At 37.7% G+C, this 27,901-nt stretch overlaps 2 long non-coding RNA genes across 9 annotated transcripts; both read right to left on the bottom strand.

Annotated features, from left to right (window-relative positions):
* LOC110897605 lies at positions 1 to 27,623 on the bottom strand. 8 transcript variants are annotated; one of them, XR_004876913.1, is made up of 5 exons: positions 27,153 to 27,623; positions 26,731 to 27,044; positions 26,131 to 26,205; positions 562 to 686; positions 1 to 448 (listed from the first exon to the last, which is right to left on the bottom strand). It is a non-coding gene; the product is annotated as an uncharacterized LOC110897605 (long non-coding RNA). The 8 variants fall into 8 exon arrangements; XR_004876915.1 differs by having other exon boundaries at positions 1 to 434; XR_004876916.1 differs by having other exon boundaries at positions 1 to 383; positions 27,153 to 27,622.
* LOC110897606 lies at positions 14,832 to 20,041 on the bottom strand. The gene is made up of 3 exons (XR_002568773.2): positions 17,398 to 20,041; positions 16,063 to 16,150; positions 14,832 to 15,088 (listed from the first exon to the last, which is right to left on the bottom strand). It is a non-coding gene; the product is annotated as an uncharacterized LOC110897606 (long non-coding RNA).
* Positions 27,624 to 27,901: the final 278 nt, after the last annotated feature.

Here is a 27,901-nt window from a genome sequence, read left to right as displayed (position 1 = left end):
TAATGCCAAACACCCCTCAAGTCATAAATTTATTAACATGTATACAGAAGTGCCAAATACCGATGTAATAGGAGGGTCCCTACAAAGTTCATCATTTTCACATCTCTCATCATACCGCCCTTCAGTGATTATGATTCATACGTAGCCGTCTTCACCGATTCTGGTTCAAACAGCCACCGCGAGGCTGCCATCGGTCAAAATTCGTCTCATCTCGCTGCTCCAATTGACTCAAGGACCACCACCATAACTAATGCAACTTCAAGTAATCATGATGTAGTATGTATCTGTCAAAAAGCGATGGATGTAGATTGTAGAATCCTACATCTCACAACTTTCTTCTTTGGTCTTCCTCTGCTTCATCCACGGTTCTACATTAGCAGCACCTATATCAACAATCAGTGATGCAACACCAAGTAATCATTTATCTCCACGCCCTAATATCACAAACCTCAAAACAAATGTACATATACAATATTAATCATCCAAAGATGCAAGACAAAAACCCCAAGTGAAGAGTCAAGATCCCCAAAAAAAACTAAGAAAATAGTTCGGATCCATTACCTGCATCCCCAATTCAGTTCTACCGCTTATCTTTTATCTTTATTTGGGTTCAGATCAAGGATTCTTTCTTCTGCTTCTCCTTTACTTCCCATTTCACGAAACTAATCTGCGTATACAATGTTCACCTATTCTTTATCTTAATTTGTTTCGTTCGGAACACCATATGACACATATATACTACACACACAATATATATACCACATACACACATAAACTGCATACACATATACACACTACCTATTCCCGTTAAAAAGATGTCGAGTTTACCCCAAACTATCCTTTGAAAATGTAGGAAAGGTTCCATAATACAATTTTGTAAACGACTATATATACTCTTCTAAAGATTGACATAGCAAATCATCTCTAGAAGTTAAGCTAGCTAAAATGTAGTTCATTGTTAACATGCACGACCGAGCTTACATGTGAGTATTTGTCATAAGACGTATTCAACCTGAACAAAAAGAAATTAAAGTTCATATATATATATGGTGCATTAAACTTTTATTAAGTTATCGCGTAATTTCACTTCCAATATTTCAATCTAAAATGTATGAAAAAGTAGGCAACTCTTTTTTTAAATATATATGAAATTTCCTACCACAAAATTTACGGGTGACATACATTCAACTTTCCCAATGCAATAATTCCTACACACCCATATAAAAAAGATTCAAAATTGAAATCAGACCTTAAGAATAAGCTTTAGGGGTTGTCTGGTAGCCTCTTAATGATAATTTAGATGCTACCTCTTTTAAAACCTTTGAATGAATAAGAGGTAACTTCAAGTCTGAATGGTTAAGTGGTAACCTCTGAATGGTAATTAACACATGTCACATTCTTCTACCTTCTCATTCGTAAAATTCTTAATGGTTTCATTAATAGGTAGCCTCTTAATGACCATTCAGAGACTACCAAACAGCCCCTTAATGGCATTTCATATTATAAGATTTGAAAAAAAAAAATCTAAACCTCCAAGTTTGAGCTGTAATCCAAGAGTGACTTAACATATTTTCTAGCATAAGACTCTGTGACAATATAAAACACACACTAATCCTCTCCATTTCCCCCTTCAAATTTCGGCCAAGAACACCCCAAGCCATCTTCACTTTCAAGTAAACTTCAAGCATTTCAAGTGTACTTCCAAGAGAATGGTGATGATCAAAGAAGGTTGCAAGCATTAGAAGTCTATTATCCACCACCATTGGCTTATATCCAAGACTTGAATCATCATCTTCTTCATCTATTTCTTCTTTGTTGGAAATTTGTGAAAATAGCATTTTTCACAAATATAGAAAAATGATTTTTTCTTATTTTGGACTAGAAATAAATATAATAAAATGAGGGGGTTTTATATATTTATTTGTGGGTTTGTGTTCTATGTTGGAAGAGCTTCGCAACGAACTAAACCACGTCCAAAACGGAGTTAAGATGAATGAGATATCGATGCTCAAAGTTTGGTGTTTGAAACTTGAAATGCTGGAAAAAGTGGGAAAGTGGCACCTTGTCGCCTTTGTATTTTTGACCTTGTATTCCTGATGAATGAGATATCGCCGCGAGCCGCTTGAGAGCCGCCTTTGTATTTTTGACCGCGTGCGCGTGGTGGAGCAAGGGCTGCAAGGACCAGGTGGTTGGTGACGTAGCATGCGTGGTGGGTCCGCGCGCAGTGGTGCATGACGTTGCAGTCATGCACGCACGCGCGCGAGTACACATGCCATAGTGGCGCGCACTCGTGCATGGAGCATGGGCACTGAAGTGACGTGCGCGGCGCACCAAAGTGAGCTAAAACGGCGCGACTGTGTGGCGTGCTTGTAGAGGCTCACAGGTGACGTGGCGCACGCGTGCAGGTGCGCATGGACCTGAGCCAGAATGGCGCACGCACGCAGGTGCGTGCAGACTTGCGCGCGCACGCGCGCAGAAGCTTCCAGCAGCAGTTAATGCCAGTGCAGTTACGTTTCAGCATTTGAAACTGACGAAGTTAATGCGTTTGACTGAGAATTTAATAACGAATTAAAGTGCATTGAAGACGTTTAATGCAGTTTAGTTCTCCCATTAAATTCGTTTTTCAGTTTCTTCAAGACCTGCAGTATAAATAGGAGGTTCCTGTTGCAGATTGAATACACCGAATCACACAGCAATCAATCTTCTCTCTAAACTCTTCTCTACTCTTCAAGCATTCAAGGTGCACCTTCGTGTTGGAGTTCAGACGGGCAGTGCAACTGCTTCGGGCTGTTGTATCCTGGAAACAAACGCGATCTCCTGGGAGACACGAAATTTGTTTTAAGGGACCCTTGTTTAACACGATCCTCAGCCAAGAACAGTGTTTCTGTTCGTTTTTCTTGTTCTTGTTTTCAATTTTTCCAGTTGTAATTGTATTGTTCTTTCAGTTGTAATTCTGTTAAGTATTTGTAATTCAAGTTAATAAAAGTTTTATTTAATTTTGCACGAACGGATTCCTACATTCTTTTCATCTAGTGTTCTTCCCTAGCCCTTGTGCTAGTAGTAAGTTCACTTTGCACCCGTTTAAGATTCTTGTTCCATGTAGTTCATAAAAGTGCAAGAAATCATCTTGAAGCTCATCTTAAAATTACATGGTAAACATAACTAAAACACTAAAAATATAAGTTATTTACTTGTTGATGAAGTTTATTTTTATGTTGTTATGTGATGAATCTTGAAGTTTTTGAAGTTATTCTTGATGTTAGTATGCAAATCTAACTAGTAAACTTGTTAAAGAGTTTACTTGAAGTTTTGAAAGAATAAGGAGCGCTTAGCGACTTTTGCAATCATGAGTAGATCTACCAAGTTATATAAACAAAAATATCATGGACTTTGAAAATGGTTTTAAAAGAATATTTAAAAAAGTTTTAAAGAGTTTACTTAAAGTTTTGAAAGAATATAAATACATGTTTATCAACTTGGTAGAAAAGTTTGTATAAAAGTCTTGTATACAAGATTCATACACTCGAGAAGATATATTAGCTACTTTACTAGTATAGTTGACTAGAGATATACAAATTTCAAATATTGAAATATGTTTGTGCCTATTTTCAATTGGCGGCAATAATTGTTTTCGCCTATTGGGTGAAATGGGCGGTGGAGGTAATAGTGCCAGGCAGGGCACTCTTCTATTGGCCCAACAAAATTACGATTTTATCCCGTTTTATTAGTGTAAAATTATTTTTTTGCCCACACTTAAAAATAAAATTACGCTTTTGCTCTATCTAAAAATTTCAATTTTGCCCTGAGTTCAAAATTACGACTTCGCCCCATTTAAATTTACAGTTTTGCCATTAGTTTTTCCCCTTATAATTACGATTTTACCATCAGTTCAAAGTTATGTTTCTACCCCAATTTAAAAATAAATTTACGCTTTTTCTCTCAGCAAAAATATTTAATTTTGCCGTTGGTTCAAAATTACATTTTGCCCCGTTTAAATTTACAGTTTTTCCATTAGTTTTTTTCCCTCATAGCCACGTTACTATTTTGCCCTCAAATTAAATTTACATTTTCTCCATCATTTTTGTTTGTTTTCCTGGTTAAATTACAATTTTCTCCAGTGTAAAATTACAATCATGTCGGCAGCTGCCTGACACTCCTCCATTGGTCCATTTAATTCACGATTTTATCCCTGAATAAAAATTATGATTTCGCCCTCAGTTTAAAATTACGTTTTCCCATCGTTTTAGTTTTTTTCGCAAAAGTAGAATTTTTTTTTAATTGGTTGACTCGATTTAATTTTTTCCTGTGTCAAGGAGCTGCCTAACACTCGCTCATTAGTCCTAAAAAATTGCAGTTTTGCCCTGAGCCCAAAAAAATGGTCTTATCATCGTTTTAGTTTTTTTACTGACAAAATTATAATAGTGTTTTTTTAATTGATTGAGAATTATTCGGCAATCGCCTCGCAACGCTGGTGAGGCATCACCTAGTTCTTTTACATAGTTCATGTCTTCATCTCCCAAATGGCAATTACTCAGAATCAGCTTTCTTGATCCTCTATTAATAAATTGCAACTCTGTAAGATTCATGCCCTTGGTGACGTTGGAGGTTGGGTAATGGAGGTTGAAGACAAAGCTAGGAGTGAGTGGTGGGTGGGCCTAACTTGATGTTTTTTAATGTTTTAAATGATAAAGGGTAATTTAATAATTTTGTATCAACTTAACTAAGGAAACTAACAAACATATATCCTAGTAGTAACATACGATCAAATCACATGGAACATACATGTAATTTTAGAAATCTAAGGACTAAAAGTGAAAAAATAAAAAACCACGGCAATTAACTCTTTTTATTTCTTTTGGACAAATTAGATTTTGAGTGCAAGTATATAGATTAATTAAGCATACTTCAAAGTTCAAACACTAGTTACTTGTGTAATTCAATAAAAGGAAAGTCTTAAAGAGGTGTTTTGGTCCTTATGAGTTATTTTGACCCGTATTAAACTAATTATTTTTGACCCATTACAACTATAATATTTATTGTCTTATTTTATATACTTACAAAAGGCATGGAGCGAAATAGTGTCAGACTTACACTCTCTTCTATCATATTTCTCTCTCTAGAAATTTTATTTTATATACATACAAAAAGCATGAAGGGGAATAGTGTCAGGCTTACACTCCCTTTTCTCATATTTCTCTTTCTAGAAAATAGCTCTCAAAAGGCATGGGGGAATAGTGACAGACAGTTGCCAGATACTTCTCCATTAGTCCAGCCAAATTACGATTTTCCCCTTTTTAAATTTAAAGTTTTGCTATTGTTTTGTTTTGTTTTATTTATCCTCCTAGCCAAATCACAATTTTGTCATCAGTTCAAATTTACAGTTTTGACATAGTTTTTGTTTTTTTTTTTCCTTGTCAAATTATGATTTTGCCTCTAGTGTGAGAGGTGAATGTGTTTTATTGGATGATTGGGTTGTTTTGCGGATCAATGACGTGGCATGAGAATGGACGGTTGTTATTGTTCAGATTCATTGTGAAGCGTAGATTGCAATTTTCTCATCTCCCATCAACCACCAAACGGAAATCATCCTATTTTGCATTGTAAAACGCATTTTAGTTAAAAAAACGTTATTAAAGAATAAGGGGTTTGATTGAATAATATTTATTAAATAATAACAAGTTACGTTATTCAGCACGTTGTGATGAGATATTGATTATGAATGTTTTAGCATCATTATATTAGATGTCAAAACTCCTACCGTTAATATGTCAGCTTAACATATTAGTGACGCATTCTTTGTTATATCACTTTAAAAGAAGGAAACGACATACTATTTCAATAAAGGACTAATACAACGGTTTGAATGGGTGAACAATAACCTATAATTAATATTTTCCAAAATAAATATTTGATAATAACCTATTGTTGCCTTTAGAAACCAGTAATGTGTTCAAAGATTGTGGGTTCTTTAACACTGTGTTCCAGAGTTTACTAATGGAATGAAAGGAAAAGAAACAAAAAAAAGTAAAAATATTTTGTGTTCCAGAGTTTTATTTAAGGAAGGAAAAGAAAGGAAAATAAAACATGTCGTGTTCCCGAGTTTCATTTAAGGAAGGAAAAGAAAGAAAATGAAAGGAAAACTAGGTTAAATTCTTTAGTTTTTCTTTCCTTCCGATTTGGGAGGAAATGGTGGGAAAGACGTCTTTTTTTTTCCTTTCTCACTTTTACTTTCTTCTCTTATCCCTCGTTAAGTTAACTCGGGAACAGAGCGTAAGGAAAAGGTGTTGATTTTGATGAGTGATAAAGATGGATGTTTAATCAGTTACCAAGAAGTTATAACTTTTTTGGTTAAACATGGTTCATTGTGGAGGATCACATATTACTGTTCGTGCATATTTAGTGACAAGAGCTTAATAGTTTAATAGTTTAGTCTTTGGATATTTTGTATTGGGCTCAGCATTTGTGTTTAGCTTGTTTATAGTTGTAATAGGCTTGGAGAATGGCCTAGCCCATTCCAAATCTCAGTATGCAAACATGTAGTATATAAACATGTTTTGCATTAGGGTTTTTTCAATCCTTAGAGTTAGTGGTTTTAGAGAGAGAGGGTGAGAGAAATCTACATAGAGTGGCTAAGAGATTTTTTGTGTGTCTTGAATTGATTGTAAACATTCTTGTTGGATAATCAATAGAAGACAATTTTGAAAGTGATTGTTCGTATTCTTCAAATCTTACAAACTTGTTTCTGTGTTCGTTGATCTATCAAGGGGGTCCTGCACCCTTGATTGATTGTCAATCTCGTATCAATCCACGTGTGATAGGGACCTACAATTAGTATCAAAGCTTTTGCTCTTCTTGTATGGTTCGAGATTGATTCTACAAGATTCAAGTTTTTGTTTGAAGAAATTTTTGTCGTCATCCATTTGTGATCATTAGGGTTTTCTAACTAGTTGGTTAGGATACTCAGCTCTCACCCTAGAGACCCAGGTTCAAGTCCCGACAACAAACTTTGAGTTGAAAAAATAACATTTAAAAAATATAAAAAAGTGATGGGGTGAGAGAGGCTCGAACTCAGGATCACTCTTTAGCTATGAGACCTATGCGCTAGCCAACTGCGTCACCACCCCACTTGTTTTTTATTCCATATTTATTCAACGTATATTTCGTATTGTGTTAAATGTGTTGGATCAGTTCTGTTTAAATGTAATGGAAAACATGAATAATACCTGTTACAGCAGACAGGCCAGCAGAGAATCCAGTCAGAGATGCAGCCATTGAGTTCGACATGATTGTCAGGATGATCTGGTTCCTCCTTAGGGTGTAAGTTAATGATGGTGATGAAACCGAAATAGGGAGGTTTCGGTTATGGGGAGAGAGTCACGAAAATAATGATGTTATGAGGGTTTGATTGTGTAATGTGTGTAACCCTTTAACTCTCTAATAAGCCCCTTATTTATACACCCAAGAGGAAACCCAATTAGTTAATAAGGGTAATATGGTCCATCAACAATTACCAACTAATTATTAATAGGTTATTAATATATTTTGATCTAATATAATATAAATGATTATATAGGCTACAAGATTAAATATTACATTACTAATATATTTAATCTCACATTCTCCCACTTAGCCAAGTAATCATTTATCATGAGTATTAGGTAAGCCTGGCCAGGAGTTAACACTCATTTTAGCTTTAAACCAAGAACTATAGCAGAGAAATACAGCCGTTGAATCATCATTCGACTCAGGACCCCCATTAATCATACTATAGCCTCAATTTAAAACCTAATAGTTACGATCAAAATATGTATAAGCCCTTTAGCGTCTAATTTGTATTTATATTTGTCTATATGTCATTACACCGGCAGAACATATGTTAGAGACATACAAAATCAAACTGAGGAAATTTCATTAATTAAAACATAAGCTAGTACAATATGCCATTAAATAAGGTCTTTAGTAAGTCCCATATTCGTTACATGTTCTTCGTAAACTTTAGGTGGGAGACCTTTAGTCATCGGATCCGCTAGCATATCTTTAGTACTAATATACTCAATACAAAGATTATTTTCCTCAACTCGTTCACGTACGAACAAGTATTTTGTATCGAGATATAAACCAGCTCCAGTCGAACTGTTACTGTTCGAGAAACTAACGGCAGCTGAGTTATCACAGTAAAGCTTCAATGGTCTAGAAATGGAATTAACGATTTTGAGTCCAGTGATCAGATTTCTAAGCAACATTCCATGACAGGTTGCGTTGTAAACAGCAATGTATTCTGCCATCATTGTAGAAGTTGTAGTTAACTGTTGTTTATGACTCTTCCATGAGATAGGTCCGCCTGCTAACATAAAGATGTAGCCCGAAGTGGATTTCTTGTCATCTTTGCATTTGGCAAAGTCAGAATCAGAATAACCTACCACTTCTAAGTGATCACTTCTTCTATAAGTCAGTTTATAGTCTTTCGTCCCTTGCAGATATCTGAGGACCTTCTTAGCTGCTTTCCAGTGATCTAGGCCAGGATTAGTCTGATAACGGCCTAGCATTCCAGCAATATAAGCGATATCTGGGCGAGTACAGACTTGAGCATACATCAGGCTCCCGACTACTGACGCGTAAGGTATCTGGCTCATTTGCTCCTTTTCAACCTCTATTGTCGGACACTGGAATGAACCGAAAACATCTCCCTTAACTACTGGAGCGACGGAGGGTTTGCACTGTTGCATGTTGTAACGTGTAAGGACACGATCTATGTAAGTCTTTTGAGACAATCCTAAGATCCCTTTGTGTCTATCTCGGTGAATTTCGATGCCAATGACGTAAGAAGCATCTCCGAGATCCTTCATGTCGAAGTTATGCGAGAGTAACCGCTTCGACTCATGCAACATGTCTAAACTATTACTTGCCAATAGAATATCATCTACGTAAAAGACAAGTATAGTAAAGTTACTCCCACTCATCTTGAGGTAGGTGCATTGATCCACTTGATTCTTCATAAAACCTTGCCTCTTCATGACTTCATCAAACTTGAGGTACCATTGACGTGATGCTTGTTTTAACCCATAAATGGATTTCTTCAACTTACAGACTAGATGCTCCTGACCTTCAGGTTTAAAGCCTTCAGGTTGTTTCATGTAAACATCTTCGTCTAAGTCTCCGTTAAGGAAAGCAGTTTTGACGTCCATCTGATGTAGCTCTAAATCAAAATGAGCTACTAGGGCCATAACGATCCTTAATGAATCTTTACGAGAGACAGGTGAAAACGTCTCTTGATAATCAATTCCCTCTTTTTGAGTGTAGCCCTTTGCAACCAATCTCGCTTTATAGCGTTCAACGTTCCCATTCGGATCCAGTTTTGTTTTGAACACCCACTTACAACCTACAGGTTTGACACCGTTGGGTAATTCTACCAAATCCCAAACGTCATTTTTCTTCATGGATTCAAGCTCATCAATCATTGCTTTGTTCCATTCAGAAGACTGATCACTGTTAATGGCTTCATTATAAGAGATAGGATCATTGAGCTTTCCAGCATCCATTTCAGTCAGGTAGGTAACGTAATCATCCCAATTAGTAGGCCGTTTCTGCCTAGATGACCTCCTGAGCTGATTTGCGGGTTCAGCGTTGTCTTGGTTTTGAGCGTTTGATGTGCCTTCGTTATGAGGTATGATGGGTTCTGGTTGTGGAGATGGAGTTTATGCAGTGGCTTCAGGTGAAGTTGCATGGGGTACAAGAGGAGTAAACGGAGTAATGGTAAGCGACGAGTCTCTCCCCCCCCGCGTCTTGTACTACTTGCAATTCTTCGTAAGGGTTGGTACTGCTCCCACTGACCTTGAAATCCTCCAGGAACGCAGCACGCTTGGTTTCAACAATACGAGTGACATGGGAAGGACAATAGAAACGATAACCCTTTGAATGATCAGGATACCCGATAAAGAAGCAGGTAACTGTTTTAGGGTCAAGTTTCCTTAGGAAAGGATTATATAATTTTGCTTCAGCAATGCAGCCCCATACTTTCATATATTTAAGACTCGGTTTCCTTCCTGTCCAAAGTTCATAAGGAGTTTTAGGGACAGACTTAGAAGGAACTCTATTGAGTATATGAACAGCTGCTTTTAACGCTTCAGTCCAGAGGAATAATGGTAAATTAGTGTTGGCTAACATACTGCGCACCATGTTCATAAGGGTACGATTTCTTCGTTCAGCGACACCGTTCTGCTGAGGTGTACCAGGCATGGTGTATTGGTTCACAATCCCCTGGCCCTTACAAAACTCATAAAATGGACCAGGAGCTTGACCCACATCAGTATGTCTTCCATAATATTCACCGCCTCTGTCTGATCTCACAACTTTAATTTGACGATCTAATTGCTTTTCAACTTCAGCTTTATAATCTTTAAAAGTTGTAAGAGATTCAGACTTTTCCTTTATAAGATACAAGTACATGTAACGAGAATAATCATCAATGAAAGTGATAAATGAAGTATGTCCTGTGATGCCAGCGATTTGATAGGGACCACTAATGTCAGTGTGAATGAGTTCTAATAAATTAGAGCTCCTAGTGGCACCTTTCTTATTCGCTGATGTCATTTTGCCTTTAAGACATTTGACACATGTTCCAAAATCAGTGAAATCGAGAGGAGGTAAGACTTCATCCTTTACGAGACGATTTAATCGTTCTCTTGAGATGTGGCCTAAACGTTGATGCCACAACATAGATGAAGTCTCTAAGTCTCGAATTTGTTTCTTTTCCATCTTTGTGAGTGATTCATTTATATTATATGACAACAAAGATTTGGAAAAATTATCATCTAGTTCTAATCTATAGAGACCACCATCCAGAATGCCAGTACCATAAACAACGGAATCATAGAGAATAGAGAGTTTGCGATGACCATGAGAAACGACAAAACCGTCCATGTCTAACTTTGGTCCTGATACAAGGTTCCGAGTTACCTCAGGAACATATAAGGTATCATAAAGTTTAATACATAAACCAGTTTTCAAAAATAATTGTAATGTTCCTATGGCCTTCACTTCTAATTCCCGATCATCCCCAACTTTAAGTGTTCTTTGGTTTCTTCCCAGCTTCCGGATTGTAAGGAATCCCTGAAGTGAATTGGTAACATGAACCATAGAACCAGAATCAAACCACCAAGAATTAGCAGGAACATTTAAATTAAAGGACTCAAGTATCATGAAAAAATCGTTACCTTTCTTAGCCAGCCACTCCTTGAAGTCAGGGCATTCCTTTTGCTTATGTCCTGTCTTTTTACAGAACTTGCAATAGGGTTTGCCTAAGGAGTTCTTAGAGCTGGAAGGTGTACTTGTATTAGGATTTGGATTTGCCTTTTGAACCTTAGAAGCATCCTTTCTTTGATAAGAGTTCTTCCTCTTCTTTGAGCTGGAGGTGGTGAAGTTAGCAACATCAGTAGTGCGATCCATCTTCATACGCTCTTCCTCCTGCACGCACATAGCGATCAGCTCACTCATCGTCCATTTGTCCTTCTGAGTGTTGTAATTGATCTTGAATGCTTCATAGGACGAAGGAAGCGAAGTGATGATGAAGTGAACAAGAAAACCATCACTGATTTCCATCTCAAGGCCCTTCAACTAATTGGCCATGTCATGCATCATCATGATGTGTTCGCGAATGCCGCTCCTCCCATCATATTTAGTTGTCACCAGCTTGAGGATAAGAGTGCTTGCGTGTGCCTTTGATGTTCCCTTGAATTGATTCTCCACAGAAGCCAAATAGGTTTTAGCATCATCAGAATCAGGAATGGCCCCTCTGATTGAGTTATGAATGGACTGCTTCATGAACATGAGAGACATGCGGTTACACCTAGTCCATTTATCATGGACTATCTGCTCAGCAGCAGTACTTGTAGCGGTAAGGTCCGCTGGCTTATTCTCTCTTAAAGCATAATCAAAGTCTAGCAATCCTAGAGTAAGCATGAGGGCATCCTTCCATTCAGCAAAGTTATCACCAGTCAAAGGTGGAATCCCGCAATTGGGTGCTGATAGTGGAAATAAGATGAGCAAGTTATGATACAAAAGAAGAAGTCCTAATGTGATCTAATGGGCTTATTATACTAAGGCAAGCATAAATAATGACCATTTTAATTATGAAGCTGTGATAATGTCTATTACTAACATCAAAATAATAGACTTAGTTAAAATTCTACTTAAACGAAGACAAATCAGCTTTGGCCAGAAGTGTAATCATTTAAGTATGTGTGCAAAGTAATCGTGACAAATCAGCTTTGGCCAGAAATAAGACAATCACTTTAGTTATGCACTTGTCAAGCATGCTAAACATAAATGAATTAAATCAGCTTTGGCCAGAATTAAGACATTTCAAGTTTGTAATGCATACTCAACATAGCTTTAATAATACTTGAACAATAAATAGATGTATTAAATCAGCTTTGGCCAGAATTAATACATCAGAAGCTCATTCAAGTAAAGCTATTTTGGTTTTGCAAAAAATTATCTGATTCTGATAAATTAATTAAGTGTTAACAAAACCAAGTATTTAATAGCAAACCACCTGTTAGCGCGGATCGAACTAAGTTTTGAGATCTCGAGTGAGGTCTCGAGTCATGGTCTCGAGTCATGGTTTCGACTGAGTTTTGAGATCTCGAGTTATGAGGTCTCCAGTCGCAACCTTAGTCTCGAGTTGTAGCCTTATTATCTCGAGTAGCAACCTTGGTCTCGAGTAGCAACCTTGGTCTCGAGTAGCAACCTTAGTCTTGAGTAGCAACCTTGGTCTCGAGTTATGACCTTATGGTCTCGAGTAGCAACCTTATGGTCTCGAGTAGCAACCTCATGGTCTCGAGTTATGACCTTATGGTCTCGAGTAGCAACCTCATGGTCTCGAGTAGCAACCTCATGGTCTCGAGTTATGACCTTATGGTCTCGAGTAGCAACCTCATGGTCTCGAGTAGCAACCTCATGGTCTCGAGTTATAACCTTATTAACAGCTGTTTTGTGATGATAACTGAAAACTCGAAATTTTAGGGAATGTGGGATAATGTTTCCTGTTTTAATGTTGATCTAAACTTATCAAAAGATTTCGAAAATAATAACTGATTATCTTTTAACAGTTTCCGAAATTTTTAGTAGATAAAATTCAGATCAAAAACAGTAAAACACCCACTAATCCGAATTATATTCCAAATCTTAGGGAATTTTCGAGTTTTCTTAGAACATTATGATGAACCCTAAAAAATTTAAAACATAATTCTGGGATCCGAAACCTGAATTTTAAGATTTAAGTTAACAGATTTCGGATACTAAGTTACCCATTACGATTTCGGGTCAATTTTGTCAATCATACTTTTCCGAAACAGTGATTTCGGCTCATTAGAACTCGAAATCAGCCGTGATTTTAATGACTTCAAAAACTTCCGTTTTCCAGATTTTTGATCCCAGAATAATGGATACGAAAACAGAACTGGTTTATCAACATATGCTCTGATACCACATGTTGGATCAGTTCTGTTTAAATGTAATGGAAAACATGAATAATACCTGTTACAGCAGACAGGCCAGCAGAGAATCCAGTCAGAGATGCAGCCATTGAGTTCGACATGATTGTCAGGATGACCTGGTTCCTCCTTAGGGTATAAGTTAATGATGGTGATGAAACCGAAATAGGGAGGTTTCGGTTATGGGGAGAGAGTCACGAAAATAACGATGTTATGAGGGTTTGATTGTGTAATGTGTGTAACCCTTTAACTCTCTAATAAGCCCCTTATTTATACACCCAAGAGGAAACCCAATTAGTTAATAAGGGTAATATGGTCCATCAACAACTACCAACTAATTATTAATAGGTTATTAATATATTTTGATCTAATATAATATAAATGATTATATAGGCTACAAGATTAAATATTACATTACTAATATATTTAATCTCACAAAATGACACTCGAACACAGCCCATAAAATTTGTCGAAGACACCCGCATCCTAAAATCACTTATGCCACAATATTTCATGGATGGAAAAACACTTATGCCACAATATTTCATGGATGGATAAGAAAAGTTCATAAGGCAAAGTTAGCTCAGGCTCAGTTGAAGAATAAAGATATCATGTTGCCATTATGCGGTTAACATTCATTTCAGTTGGTGTTTATATGTTTTCTAGCATGCACTTGACATTCAGTAATATTAATTGCCCATGACTGAACAAGAACTTTTCAAAAAAAAATTAAATGTTGTCTCTACGGGCGACAATTTTAAGGTCAAACTACAAGAAAAGAACACAACAAGAGCTTAATAGTTTAATAGTTTAGTCTTTGGATATACTATGAAATCTAAGCCCAAATTCTTTCACATCTCGGCTGGTCTCCATTGGACCTTTGCACAAAGGTTATAAGAATCTCAAACCATTTGAAAAGCGAAAATTAATGTGTGTACTTAGGCTAACGAAGCGTCTCAAGGATCCAGAAGATTAGACATATGTATAAAAAGGGTGTACGCTTTGATGAAAAAAAAAATCAAAGCATGTTATGATTTGACCAAGACTGTTGAGGACAATGAAGATGATAAAAGTGATATGGATTACGATGACAATGGAGATATTCATGATGTTGATCGTTATTAACAATGTGATAGAAAATTTGCTGATATTATTGTTGTCAATGCACTTTTCATATTAGAATTCCTTTTTGATCTATTGAAGTCGAAGTCTGAAGATGGTAAGATATCATTTGGGGGAGAAAGGTTGGTAATCCCAAATGTGATGAGAGACTTGATATTGGTTGAGAACCAGATTCCACTTTTTGTACTTAAAAAATATTTGATTGCACTTTAATGAAGATTGAAGGTAAAGAGATCTTTCTTAGGCTTATTCATTTAGTTATAGTTTTTGCGAATCCATTCAAAAGATATATAAAGATTGACCGCATTTCTGTCACACCCCGAAATTATCAGAGCTAGCGTGACTGGACTGGTATCTTCATTGCACAGCGGAAGCAAAATAAGCTAAGACTTCTATAAATTGAACGCCTGCTAAGTACTCGATTCTCCAATGGTTCACCTATTCCAACCGTGCCATAGTTTCTAAAATGTGACCTGAGAAAAAAACATGCGAAAAAGTCAACATAAAGTTGAGCGAGTTCATAGTTTGTTTGTTTGTAAAAGATTTGAAATAAATCTTTTGAATAACCGGTTTGCGAAATGTTATTGAGAAAACGAATTTAGAAATCATTTTCTTGTCAAGTTGTATGGAAACTTAGTATTTGTAACGCATTATGTTCGTAAAACCATGTATTTGTAAACTCTTGTATTTGTAATGTTCGTATAACCGTCAATGCCCACCCTGACTTTGACTCCATGCCCGCATAATCCTATGCTTTGAATTTGTATAAAACAAGGTATGTAATTTGTAAAAATCAAGTATTTCTGTAAGTATATATGTCCCTGGTATGTAGCAATAAGGAAAAAGAGATCACCAATGGGTTGCAAAGCCAATGGTATGTGTGAAATGGTGCAGGAAGTACTCAAACCTAGGAAATTTGTACCGGGCTTTCGGCCGGATGACATAGTCACCTCATGGTCCATCCCGCGGACTCATGGGCTCGCTACACCCAAATAGATCTATTACTCATGTCCCTCGGTCCTACAATGAGGATTAATGGCCTTAAGTGTTGTACCCACCACTCACATGATCTAAGTAGTATACCCTCCCCAGCCTCTAAGGCCAACTCCCCAGTCTCTCTATATTAACACCAGACGATCCATCCCAAGTCATGAAAATCATTCACATTTCGATAATACGCATTTGTTTTGTAAAAACTGGTATATTTAGTATAATCCATCCGTAAACCATTTGAGTTCCTCGAAATCCATTCGTAATATGATTTAGAAACATGAGTTTTCGTTCGTTCAAAAGCTTTGTATGTCCTTTCAAAACGTGTTTTGTCCAAAAATATGCAATTTTTGTTCATCGAGAACTTTGTGTGTTTTCTGCAAAACGTGCATGTCTTTCCACCCCGAAAACATTTACAAAAATGTAAAACTGTAAAAAGGTGGGGTTATGAACTCACCTGAATTGTCTTGTGTGAAGCTAGCTAATTATGACTTCGTGATGTCGTTTCCAAGACGAGACTCGCTAGCGTGCATTCTACAATATTCCTAACACGGAATATCTTATAAGTTTCTAAGTAAATGCGGTAACTACACTGCGTGTCATCGAGCTCTACCGAATCGTTGACCGAACGATTCGACGGTTTGTTGATAACTTAATAGTAATGATTACGTTATACTCGTTAAGTTTCGCTTAATGTCGTTGATAGTTTACTAAGCCTAGAAAGTACTTAGCTTTCGAGAAATTTGAATATATAGATATTTACACAAAAATATAAATATATTGGTAGGATAGTGTTAGTCGTCTCGCGAAGTCGTACGTGTATGTACCAAAGTATATATGAAAGTAACATATGACAAACTCGCATCATATATTGTATCTGGTATATATATTCGTCAAAGTATATGTAGATGCCGTTTAGGCGTCTAAAATAAATATAAAAAGTTATATTTATTTAGTAAAAGAATCGCCGAGTTGTTCGAAGTCTTAAATAAATATAAAACTATATTTATTTTTATAAAGGAATTCGTGTGGTACGATGCTTGAAATAAATATAAAAACTATATTTATTTTATAAGACGAAATCATGTTGTTTGATATTTCAAATAAATATACAAACTATATTGATTTTTACAAAACGAAATAATGTCATTTGATATTTGAAATAAATATCTAAATTATATTTATTTTAGAAAAGAATTCGTAGTGTTTGATACTCGAAAGAATTGAGAATAATAAAAGAATTGAAAATATTATATCACATTTTATTTTATAAAGAATTGTCAAAAATACTTTCCGAACCGTCGTTCTCGTGATGTTGTAAAGTGTTGCCGTAAGTAGTTATATACTTGTATTCGCTTTTATAAAAGATTATTTGGATCCGTAAAGTTCACTTTATTATAAAACACATTTTGTTTACGGTTTTTCTCGAAAAACGGGCAGAGTTTCCTCTGTTTTTGGACGATCCCGACAATACAAGTTGTCGATATATTTTCAAAACTCAATAAACAATGTAATAACAATGTATATAAGTTTCCGTCGTGTTCAAAACTTCCATTTTGGTCCCGTATAAGTCTAACACATAATTATATATTTCGAAAGGATACGTCGGTTCGTTTTTAACTAACATATACACGATTTATATACAATAATCTATTGCATGATTTCAAATAATCCTTATAATTTACTCGAAAAATATTTGTCGTTATACTAGTCGGGTCGGTTTGAGCTCGGTTTCACGCTAAAGGGTATTTATATAATTAATATAACAAAATTCGCATCGTTTAAATTTTACCGAGCCTCGTGTTGACTGAGTTGACTGCGTTGACCAGCAGTTGACTGAGTTTGACCAGCTTTGACTAAGTTTGACCAGGTTTGACCACGTTTGACCCGTGTTGACCAGGTTTGACTGAACCCAAAACTGAACCGAGGCAATAAAAATGACCCAAAACTTCCCCTTGACCAGTTTTGACCACGTTTGACCTGTTGACCATGTTGAACCGAGCCCGAGAGTGTCCCGAACTTTAATTTTTCACCCGAGACGAAAGTGGTTCGATGGACTCTACGGATCACTAGGAGCCCAAAAATATATTTTTCGTCGAAAACGGATGCCCGGAACCTCGCCAGAACCATGTCAGAAGTCGGAATTTCGTCGGAGAATAAAATTTCTTGAAAATGTGCAGAAATGCTCCTAAAGTCCCGATCTAAGCATCCGCAAAGTCAAAAGTTCAAAACGGACTCGCCGGAATTTGACCGGAAGGTCGCTGGAGTTGCCATAGAGCTCAAACCGCTAAGAATTAGCTAAAACTAACATCACCACACGATTCGGAACGTCGAATGTAGTCGAAAAAGTGTACTCTTGGCCGGAAAACGGCGCCGGAAAAGTCGCCGGAAAAATTGTCGGTCGCCGGAACTCCGACGGAAAAGTCGTTGGTCGCCGGAAGTCGGCCGGAATTCTCGCCGGACTTTTTCTAGAGGGAGAGAGTGTGAGGGTTAGAGAGAGAAATGTGTGTGTAGTTATGGTGTTTGGAGTGTGTGTAGACCTTTATATAGTTAGGGTTTTGTGGGTTTGGGCCCAAGGCCCACAAGCCCGTTTCTAGTGTTTTTGAGAGCTCGATCACGTTTCTAAAGCCTGTTTTTGCACCCGAACGTCGTGTAATGTCGTACAATGTCATTTTAGGATCAAGGATATGTAAAATAGTGTCGGAAGTTGACGGTTGACGCGTTCGTTCATCGGTTGCGTTAAATCACGAAATTTGCTCCGGAGGTCGTTTCCAATCCGTTTTTCGATCCGATTTCGACTGCGAATATTAAAATTTGATTACGGAGCTAAATATGTCATACTATTTCATTTTTTGAAAGCAATACTATTTCACATTTGCGTTTTGTGTCGTTAAAAAGCATGATATTTTTGCAAAAATCACATTATATGTATAACTTATATGTACAAACTTTGTAATTGAAGGCGTTGTCAGTAATTTGTACGGTGTCAGTTCGTTATCGTTTAACGCTCAGCAAGTTTCCCGAAAATCACCGTACGCGCACTGTAAAGTCAGATAGGCATTCCTAGGCATTTCAAAAGCCTAATTAAGTTAATTTGTGCCTTAAAAACTACTTATTATCGCCTTAAACGTTTGTCAATCGCGTAATTAGAAGCCGAAAAGTACCGGTTGTCACATTCTCCCCATGTTACAGAAATTTCGTCCTCGAAATTTAGACTACGTTAACTCCTTAGAGTTACGTTATACGTAGAATAATATCAAAGTGGATAACCGCGAAACCAAATCAAGACTCATTCGAGTTATGTGAATTCAAGGACATACCTCAACAATAAGAACCCAACGGTTAACAGGAATATGTTTCAGAAATTGATGTAAAAGGAAACATGACGTATAGGTATTGTCACTAATGTGACTAAGTTAACAGGGGTGCAACAAAGAACAGGAACTTCGACCAATTGAATTCCATATGAACGTTTACAACATGTAAATGAGTTCTAGAAGCAATAACATCCACTGGATGAACTTAGAATCAACAATCTCTAATGTAATAGTTTGTATGAAACGCTCGGTCGTGATCAGCGCAAGCTGCAACTTATACCGACGCCACAAGGTGTCGTAGAGAATGAAACGATTTCAGTATAGCGGTGATCGAACAAGTATCACATGTGTTTTGCATGAAACGCTCAATCATGATTAGGCCAAGCTACAAGTTTGTACTGACACCACAAGGTGTTGTAGTGACTTAAATAATTCAATAATAGCGGTGATCAAACAAATTCACCGTGTTTGAAATCAAATGAAAGTGTAATAAAGTGAACCTAAAAGTTTGTTTCAAATGACATCATAGGAGTTTCAGTTGAAAATGGAACATCAAAGAAATAATGTTTTTGATCGAAGATGAAGAAGCAATGAATATCGCAAAACATTCGATCGATAATGCAAGAACTGTTAGTAGGTACACCGGAATATGCAATGAATTTGTGTACCATCGTCATAACACACAATTGTGTTAAGACCGCTTAAATATGATAAATCGAAGCGGATTTAAAGCAAATCAATAAATAATTAATTAAATCCGTGCATAAGATGTGTAAACGAGTTTAGCGCAAGCTTCAAACAAGTGAAAATACTAGCACAAGGTGTCGAAATTAACCAACAGTTTAATGGAGTCGAATGCCAAACAAGTTTACTTCGACTCGGAACAAATGAAACACTTGTTAAAACGAATTTTGAATATGATGCTTCCAATACATTATATGATTCTCTGAAGTGAATATGTGTAATGGACAAGTTCAAACAATTGAACTGGGTTTTAGTGCAATCCGACAATAAATATATGTATCGACAAGAAAACTTTCGGCATGGTCACAACGAAAAACCATGTATGTAACTTGAAAAGAAAAGAATTTTCAAGAAAATATGTTGACTTAATAACAAAGGAGACAACAATTACAATAATGCGGGTCATTCGAATCACAAATCAATAATTAAGTTTAGCGAAATAATATTTGAACTTCGATGAAACTCTTATTCGAAACGAAACCACATGCGTAACAAACGATGCATGCGTAACATATGAATTTTTAAGAAGTGAGCAAATGAATGTTCGCTATAATGAAAGAAATGATTTGTACACAATGACCATTAAGAGGAGTAGAGATACGAAAATCTACTCAGTAAATGTGAAAGTCGAAATTTCAATAAAAGAAATTTTGAGGACTTTACCTGGGGTTTCATGTGATATCCGGTTGTTAGTTGACATTACCATGGAATGTCGAACATATCGTATTCGCCGTTAATAAGATAGGGGGAATATGAAGGCATGCGTCTTCTCCTTAGCGTGACTCGTGTCGTTTGCAGGACCGCATGCCAAACCGCCGCTTCCTAATCGATAGTTCTCCTGCTTACAGGAATCTAGCCTCATCATTGAATTTCGCCATTGTTTCTTTTCAAAGGCCTCGCCTCGGTAGTCGTATGTGACGTATTTCAACCTCCGTTGACGTACATATTGAGTTTCAAGTATACATGTGCACTAGCGTTTCGTTCCACGTAAGAATGTGATGTACCCCGACATCCGTTGACGTAAAATCTAAGTTCCATGTATTCTCATGCACTAGCGTTCTGTTCTGCGTAGGCTGCCTGCTAAGGAAGTTAAAATGTCATAGACAATATGGATAGTAGTGTGTGCTCGAGTTAATAATCGCAGTTCCTACGTGATGACCTTTAATGAACTTCAACATAAGTGTAACACCCCGTGTTTTCGAATGTCAAAGTCAAAGTCAAAGTCCAAGTCAAGTTTGACTTCTCTGACAGTAATTGGTCTGTTTTATGTTTATTTGTATTATGTGGAGTAAGTGTTGTCTATCAAAGGAATTGAATGAACCGAATGTTTAATCAACGCGAAACGCTTTACGACTGTGAATAGTAGGAAGTAACAATGCGATAAAGTTAATCAATCAATAATCAAGCTAATCGAATCATCAATCGAACTCGAAACTTGAACTATGTGAATTTGGTGTTATATTACGTGTGTGTGTGCCTTATGTGTTACATGTGCGTGTTTGCTTTATGTTACGTGTGGTGATCAATTGAATCGAAACTCGAAACTCAATCTAACTCAATCAAAATCGAATTATGCTGAATGGTAGCGAAAGGACAGTGTGAAATATAGATGCTTGTATGTAGATATAGTGGTTGGGATTAAAAGTAATTTGAATAGGAAACTCTATCGTACTCGTATCATCTTCCATCGAAATCGAAATATCAGAAATTGTCGCGCCAAACATTCGAAGCAGGCTGTTGATCGATCAGGCTCCCACCCGATCGAACAGCCCAGCCGATTGGGATGCTTGGCCGATCGGCCAGCTCTTTCCCCTTTTGGAAGCCTATAAATAGGCCTGTCATTGTCATTCTTTCCACTTTTGGAAACCCTCTGACCGACCAGCTCGTGCTCCCCTTCTTTTCTCAGATTTCTTCCGATTTCGGTAAATTTTCATCCTAAATCTTGTACTTTCATGATCAATACATGCTTCTACTCCTTTCTATCTTTCAAATCTTGATTTCCAACCGTGAAATCATCAAGATCTAAGCATTCTAGGATGATGTCATCATGGTGTTCTTCAAGAACATCATGTTTTGGCCTCAATCCACCAGGAATCACTTGGATCTAGCCGATTTCCACATAAACAAACTAAGATCTATCACAGATCTAAACATTTACATGGTATGAAGGATTGAAAGAAGGATTTCCAACTTTCTTTCAACTCTTTTACACTCAATGCCTTCAAACCGTTAAAAACGGAGCTTGAGCCAACTTACTAAACATTCTAATGGTTGTGTGGTTCAAGATTCAGGTTCTATCTACGAGGCTTACCGATTTCGGGTTGAATGTTAGACTACCGTTCCGAACCATTCACCGGCCGGATTTGGGTTATTCCTGTCCGAGCAGAGGGAACAAGTAAGAACGAAAGTGTCATGGTTCAGCTCGTTGTCAAAATACCTCAATATAATGTCAAACAATCAGAACAGTCAAGTGTTAGACGAACAGGTCGACCAGGTCAGGATGCTGACCAATCGAACAGGTTGTTCGAACAAACAGCCCAACCGATCGGACATGTCAGCCAATCGACCAGGCCAGCCGATCGGCTAGCACATGGCCCCACACTTTGACAATTTCATGAAGTATGGTATTGAACGAAGTGATGTTCGATCGAACGATCTGTTTGTTAACATTACTCTTCGGATCATGAGATACTATGCTTCAACCCTTAATCGATTTTCAACTCGTTCGATGTATTGGAGTGCCACCCGATCGAACATGCCGTCTGATCATGTAAACATCCCACTGAGGACCCATTTCTGAAGTCCCTAACCGATCGGTTAAGCCTGCCGATCGAACAGGCCGTTCGATCGATCGACCTGAAAGGTAAGGACACTCCAGTGTTCTCAAATACTACAACGAAAACTTCAAAAGGACAAGCCATCATACACAAACACATCCTACTCAAAGGAAGAAACAATCCACTCGAACAGTCCAACCGATCGAGCCTACCGGCCGATCGAACAGACTGTCTGAACGGACTGTCAAACCGAACGAACAACCCGTTCGATCGAACCTACTGTTCGATCAACCAGGCTGTTCGACCCACTTACACTTGTTTCCATTTTACGCGTTACTCATCGTTATGCTATCGAACTATTCAGGCTAACCCTACTCTCAAGCGCTCCCTTCAATCCATCAACCAATCGCTGTGAGTATACTCGAACCCTTTTTGCTTTAACACTTTTGGGTGTTACATACGTTACTTATCTAAATCACAATCGAACACACTACTCAACTATTTAAACGCTAACCGTTCTGCATGTATTACGTGACTAAATGAATGCTTGTTGTTATGTTTACACGTGGAATGCTGTCTACCTGCCTTAACGACGTAGTACTATAGTTTGGACTCAACACCCGTTCACACGGGGGTTGTTAAGGACAATTACTTGCATGGATTACGGTGGTAATCATGTATTGTGAACTGTCTCGGACAGTCAACCCGCAGTCATTGGTGTCGATAGATCCATGTCGATAATGAACATGCTTCGTTTTCCTCTGTGTACGTGCTGGTTATGCGTAAACTATTTTGAACTCTATATGCTATTATCAAACTTGTATGCTCACCTTTACATTTCATGTATTAACTTTATTTTAACGTATGTGACAGGTGTTTACTTGCTAGGGAAGCGAGGCTAGAATAAAGCTCTAGAGCCCCCCAACAAATAGTTGTCTGTCATGGTCAAAATAGGGGTCTTTAGATGCAAAAAAACAGTATTTATTATTATATTTGAATCTGAGTTGTCGGAACAGAGTATTTGACTAGTTGTATTCTGTAATAATTTGTTTTACTGTTCGGGATACGGTATGGGACGTATTATTTAAACTAAATGGTAATGATAGTTGTTGTGGAAACTTCTGGACAATCTGTTTCGCTCAGTGCCATGCCCCGATGATTCCGCCATCGGTTGGGGTGTGACAGATTGGTATCAGAGCCATAACTATAGGGAATTAGGCTAGACACGACCTAGTCCGGGTCGCTGTCTTAGAGACCTAGACTATAGTTAGGCACCAACCGACCAAGCTTATGTGCTATATTCTGTTATTCTTCGCCATCATTGCACTCGAATTTTCAAATAAAGTCAAGCGATTTAGTCGAGATTAGGTGTGAAAGCCGCAAACTCTCGACTGAATTGTTTGGTCAATGCTGATTTTATCAATTTATCAATGATTTTCTCGTTTCTTTTGATAATAAACGAGGAGGATTATACCAAATCAGGAGTGAAATCCATATTTTGATGAATAATCTCCTCAATTTTGCTAAAACAAGGAAGAAGTTGCTAAGCTAGGGGTGAAACCCTAACCTTGACAACTTGTTCCGACTTTTATTTCATCTCACCAAAGCCTCGATGGACTCCAACGACCTGAACTCACGGGTATGACCTAGGGAATACGTGCTGAATGCCCAAGAATCGAGGCAGAAACACGATCCCGAAAGTCGAAAAGTGACGACAAGTCTATTGTGAATAGTCGAATCACTTTGGGTAGTCGACGTCTAATAGCCACAGACAATCCATTTCTCGATTTTATGTGTTTCGATTATGAGCCCGCAACTGCTGACTCTGATGACTCGTTTATGTGATTATATGAGTTTAATTGTTTATGTGTTCAATTTTGATGTTCACTCGATTTTTGCTCCCATATCGATCGACACGCACGACTCACATTGCTCTCCTATCTCAGTACGGTAACAAGTCGCTGCAAATCTAGACGACATTATGCTACGATGTACGCTTATACTATACTCGACATGTTATACGATCATACTATACTACTCGATATGCCATGTGCGAACGCTATATTCGAATAACTCGTAAAACTTAGATGCAGTCAGGATACAGTATGTGCTACTGTGTGCGGGTAGGAGGATTACGTGATATTTACTGCATCTGGGATTAAATATATATGTGCTTCTGTGTTTATATGTCTTTGTGCTCTACGTGTCTACGTGCTTAAGTGCTTCTGTGATTACGTGAATCTGTGGTTATGTGCTTATGTGTTTATGTGATACGTGTTTCGACGTACTCCTATGCTTTAGTAAGTAGTAGACGTGTGAGGTGAGATTCGATTTGTTGTGTCTGAGACCTACGACGATGTCGGTTGCAGACCATGTCGTCATCCGGACACCGAACCCCTCTGACTCGCCAAGAAAAGAGAGACAAGCGTCTCGCTGCTATCATCACCAAGCAAGTGGCAAAAGCTGTGAGTGAGGTGTATGAAAACGTCAGCAAATCGTCTGAGGAGTCGCGAATTGATGCTCCTAAAGATGCTAAGAAGACTCTTTTCAGCTTTAAACAGTTCAAGGCATGCGGACCAAAAGAGTTTACCGGAGAAGATGGCCCTACCGCCATGTTTCAATGGTTTGATTCGGTCGAAGTCACTCTGCGCCAAAGCGGCTGTCCTGAAAATCTCCGTACCCTCAATGCGACCGGTGTCTACCAGTCCCGAGCTTTAGACTGGTGGACGGCCGAGCGAAACAAACGCGGGAATGATGCAGCTGATGAGCTGACTTGGGAAGAGCTGAAGGCCATCATGATGGACGAGTTCTGCCCTCCCCATGAACGCCAAAAGCTGGAGGACGAGTTTTGGAACATCAAGCAGAAGGACGGAGACAACGCTGCTTTAACTGCTCGCTTCAAGCAGCTTAGCATTATCTGTCCCGATCAAGTCAAGATGCCAGACATGGCCATCAAGAAGTACATTCGATGTCACACCCCAACCAATGGCGGAAACATCGGGATGAGACGAAGTGTGAAGATTGCAAGAGACTTCATAACGCTATTTGTGACAATATTTAATAAACCGATTTCATTTCATAAGTAAATTGTCAACAATACAAGAAATACAAATAACAACAAGTTCGAAGGAAATACATAACAACACAATCAAAATTGATACAACATATTAAACCTAAACGTCTATGTGTGTATCTAGGCATCAACGCTACTTCTTTTCATAGCATCGTCATCATCAACTTGTAACATGTTTAAAATACAATTCAATGCAAAAGCAAAGGTGAGTATACAAGTTTAAGCATAAGTATAAGTATAAGTATAAAAGTTTAAAACGAATCCACATGGCAACTTAGTCTATACGAGATCAACCTAGCGTGGCATGCAATATTTCTAGCCAACCTCTGTTTACGCAAGAAAGTTTAATTAATTCAACATGACCCAAGTTTAAGGGGGGCGGTGCGTTACTCCTATAGTGCTATACATGTCGAAGGGAGGCTCGTGAGAGCTAATGACTAAAACATATCACATAAGTATGGTCCACGTAAGCATCAAGTATCATAACATAGTATTCATGTATAAGGATTGTTTTGTGCATCGCATAAAGAATAAGTTTAAGTGTAGTTTAATAGTAAAACATGTTACACCCCAAAAAGTGGTAAACATAAAAAGGGGGTTGCGAGTATACTCACAATATTGCAAATTCTTCCGATTATCCGATTGTTGACGAGTGAAAGGGATTTGGAGGATGGAACACCGAGGTCACCCTATATGGGCAAGCGGTGATGCATGAGTAACGGAAACACGATGAAGGATAAGAATTGGAATTTAAAGTATGCCTAGTTGATATATATGTATATATGTAAATATATATACGTATATTTGTATATATAATTAGTTGGTATGTATTTCATTTAGTATAAGTAATATTTAAAAATTAATTATATCAAGTGTATTGCTGAAACGTGACCAAAATAAATACACATTTATATCTATTTTATAAAAATTTAATCGAATCTAATAGGTTTCGATTTATAAAATTATCGCGTTTCGTTTTAGGTAATTTTACGAAAAACGGGCAGAGTCTCCTCTGTTTTTGGACGATCCCGACAACACAAGTTGTCGATATGTAAGTCAAAACACAACAATAAGCACATCAATATATATATAAAAATTCCCGACATGTGCTAAATAAATAATAAAAAAAAGTATTACTAATTGAATCTTGTTTGGCGTTTCAAGCAATACTTACATATAAAACAATAATAAAATCAACGTTGTTTAAATTGTACCAAGTCTCGGATGAACCGTCGACCCGTCAGTTGACCGGGTTTGACCCGTGTTGACTATTTGACCGTTGTTGACCAGATTTGACCCGAACATAGAACCGAAACCAAAACTGAAACGAATGAACCGAGCTACCCCGTGTCGTGAACCCGAACGAACTGAAATAATAAAACAACCTGTGCTGAATCGGAATTTAAACAAAATACAATCCGAATCCAAAACTGACCTGAAGCAAGATCGATTCTAGACGACCCGAACCGGAATCTAAACAGAACCAGTCCCGTTACCAACCCGAGCTAACACCACCACTGTACCGGGTCTGAAATGAAAACAAATCGAACAAATACGATTGAATCGAACGGACCAGAAGTTGAATCGAACAAAATCAAAACAAAACCCGAACGGAACCGGGACTGAACCGACTGACCTGAGATGAAAACAACCCGGAGCTGAACCCACTTCGCCGTCGCCGCCGCAGACGAAACGCCCAGCACCGCTGCTGTTCTCGACGTTCGACGGTTATGCCATCGTTAATGAACCGGAAGAGAGTCGTCGGAGCAAACAACACAAGGTCTGGTCTCAAATCTAACCCGAAATGGAGACTCGAACAGGAATTGGACTGAATCCACATCAGTTGGAGCTCGACCAGCTCTGAATCGCCAGAAAACGAAGCGCCGTCGTGGTTGACTCGTCGGTGAACCCAAATCGGAGAGGGAGAGATGACAGGTTTGGTTCCCTGTGATTTGGTTTATGTGTTCGAGAGTGAAGGAAGAAAAGGAAAGAGGGGTGTCGGCTGAAATGAGATGAGGGAGTGGCTGCTCTTTTTGTTTAGAAACTAGGGTTTGAAGTTTTATTATAAAGGTAGCTCTAGTTAGTGAATTTGCACAAACGGTCCCCGTGGTTTAACTAACTAACTTATTTTAAAAGGGGTTTAACTAACTAATTTATACATAAAGAAAACCAACTTTATAACACAAACTAACTAGGTTAGTTTACTAACTTTAAAATATAACGAGTCTAACGAGATTATTATATAAAAAAATTAACTTTTAAAAGGCAAAAATTAATTATTTTAATTAATCCAAACAATGGGTAAATAACCATATTTATAACGACTCGAATTCAAAATTAGGAAAGCTATGAAAACACGGAGCGTTACATTCGAGCTCTGCCTTA

Source organism: Helianthus annuus, chromosome 13 (assembly GCF_002127325.2).
Source record: "Helianthus annuus cultivar XRQ/B chromosome 13, HanXRQr2.0-SUNRISE, whole genome shotgun sequence".
In the NCBI taxonomy this organism is placed as follows: domain Eukaryota; kingdom Viridiplantae; phylum Streptophyta; class Magnoliopsida; order Asterales; family Asteraceae; genus Helianthus; species Helianthus annuus.
The sequence above is the reverse complement of the archived record's forward strand: the minus strand, read 5'-3'. Positions and strand labels throughout refer to the sequence as shown.